The sequence below is a fragment of the Oncorhynchus masou genome, chromosome 22 (genome assembly GCF_036934945.1).
Source record: "Oncorhynchus masou masou isolate Uvic2021 chromosome 22, UVic_Omas_1.1, whole genome shotgun sequence".
Lineage (NCBI taxonomy): Eukaryota > Metazoa > Chordata > Actinopteri > Salmoniformes > Salmonidae > Oncorhynchus > Oncorhynchus masou.
This window is the reverse complement of record NC_088233.1, coordinates 9,397,170-9,399,815: the sequence shown is the minus strand read 5'-3', so window position 1 is coordinate 9,399,815 and position 2,646 is coordinate 9,397,170.

Genomic DNA, 2,646 nt, shown 5'->3' with positions numbered 1-2,646 from the left:
ATCTGAGTGTTGGCACGTTCCACACTCACCTCCTAAACGCTCTCTCCCTCTCCCTCTATCTCTCTCTCTCTCTCTCTCTCTCTCTCTATTTCTCTCTTTACAAAATTGTTCTTCTCTATTTCTCGCTAACACCTCAATTTACATGTACTGTGTCTGCGGTTTCACATTAACTCACTTCCCAAGTCATTACATTTCTCTAGCTAAACTCTCACTTGGCTGTCGACTGAGTAGTTAAATAGAACAATCAAAAATCTCACTTGTGGGAATTTTCACAAGGTCTCCACTTGTGTCCTGAATACATAGTAACACGTGTATTTTACACAGAACTGAAACACAAGTGGAAAGAAAATACTTCAGAGTTTTAGCTTACTGAGTAGGACTTTGAGGAACAAAAGGGTTAGGGTTAGGCTCCATGCTACCCTGTGGTTCCTGCAACAGCCCCCATGCTCTCCTGTCGTTCCTGCAACAGCCTCCATGCTCTACTGTGGTTCCTGCAATAGCCTCCATGCTCTACTGTGGTTCCTGCAATAGCCTCCATGCTACCCTGTGATTCCTGCAACAGCCTCCATGCTCTCCTGTCGTTCCTGCAACAGCCCCCATACTACCCTGTGATTCCTGCAATAGCCTCCATACTACCCTGTGATTCCTGCAACAGCCCCCATACTACCCTGTGATTCCTCCAACAGCCCCCATACTACCCTGTGATTCCTGCAACAGCCCCCATACTACCGTGTGATTCCTGCAACAGCCCCCATACTACCGTGTGATTCCTGCAACAGCCCCCATACTACCGTGTGATTCCTGCAACAGCCCCCATGCTACCCTGTGATTCCTGCAACAGCCTCCATGCTCTCCTATACACCGACACATGTCTTGTATTCAAGATCCTCAATGGCCTGGCTCCCCCTCCACTCAATATTTTTGTTAAACAGAAAACCCAGACATATGGCAGCAGATCCACAAGGTCTGCCATGAGAGGTGACTGTATAGTTCCCCTAAGGAAAAGCACCTTTAGTAAATCTGCATTCTCTGTGAGAGCTTCCCATGTCTGGAATACACTGCCATCAGACACACATAACTGCACCACGTATCACACTTTCACAAAATGCTTGAAGACATGGCTAAAGGTCAATCAGATTTGTGAACATGGTCCCTAGCTGTGTGTTGCCGCTTTCCATGTTGTCTGTTGTCTGTAGCTTGTGAGGTGTGAAAACACTTTGTTGCTTTTATGAATTTTGTCTTGCTGCTTTTTGCTCTATGTTGCTCTGTCTGTATGCTACGTCTTGCTTGTCCTATGTTGCTATGTCTTGCTTGTTCTATTTTGCTATTGTCTATATTGTAATTGTTTTTAATAACCTGCCCAGGGACTGCGGTTGAAAATTAGCCGGCTGGCTAAAACCGGCACTTTTACTGAAACATTGATTAATGTGCACTGTCCCTGTAAAAATAAAAATAAACTCAAACTCCTGTCGTTCCTGCAACAGCCCCCATACTACCCTATGATTCCTGCAACAGCCTCCATGCTCTCCTGTCGTTCCTGCAACAGCCTCCATGCTCTCCTGTCGTTCCTGCAACAGCCTCCATGCTCTCCTGTCGTTCCTGCAACAGCCTCCATGCTCTCCTGTCGTTCCTGCAACAGCCTCCATGCTCTCCTGTCGTTCCTGCAACAGCCTCCATGCTCTCCTGTCGTTCCTGCAACAGCCCCCATACTACCCTGTGATTCCTGCAACAGCCTCCATGCTCTCCTGTCGTTCCTGCAACAGCCCCCATACTACCCTGTGATTCCTGCAACAGCCCCCATACTACCCTGTGATTCCTGCAACAGCCTCCATGCTCTCCTGTGGTTCCTGCAACAGCCTCCATGCTCTCCTGTTGTTCCTGCAACAGCCTCCATGCTCTCCTGTGGTTCCTGCAACAGCCTCCATGCTACCCTGTGGTTCCTGCAACAGCCTCAATACTACCCTGTGATTCCTGCAACAGCCTCCATGCTACCCTGTGGTTCCTGCAACAGCCTCCATGCTACCCTGTGATTCCTGCAACAGCCCCCATGCTCTCCTGTTGTTCCTGCAACAGCCTCCATGCTCTCCTGTGGTTCCTGCAACAGCCTCCATGCTACCCTGTGGTTCCTGCAACAGCCTCAATACTACCCTGTGATTCCTGCAACAGCCCCCATGCTCTCCTGTCGTTCCTGCAACAGCCTCCATGCTCTCCTGTCGTTCCTGCAACAGCCTCCATGCTCTCCTGTCGTTCCTGCAACAGCCCCCATACTACCCTGTGATTCCTGCAACAGCCCCCATGCTCTCCTGTCGTTCCTGCAACAGCCTCCATACTACCCTGTGATTCCTGCAACAGCCCCCATGCTACCCTGTGATTCCTGCAACAGCCTCCATGCTACCCTGTGGTTCCTGCAACAGCCTCCATGCTACCCTGTGGTTCCTGCAACAGCCTCCATACTACCCTGTGATTCCTGCAACAGCCTCCATACTACCCTGTGATTCCTGCAACAGCCTCCATGCTCTCCTGTCGTTCCTGCAACAGCCCCCATGCTACCCTGTGATTCCTGCAACAGCCTCCATGCTCTCCTGTGGTTCCTGCAACAGCCTCCATACTACCCTGTGGTTCCTGCAACAGCCTCCATACTACCCT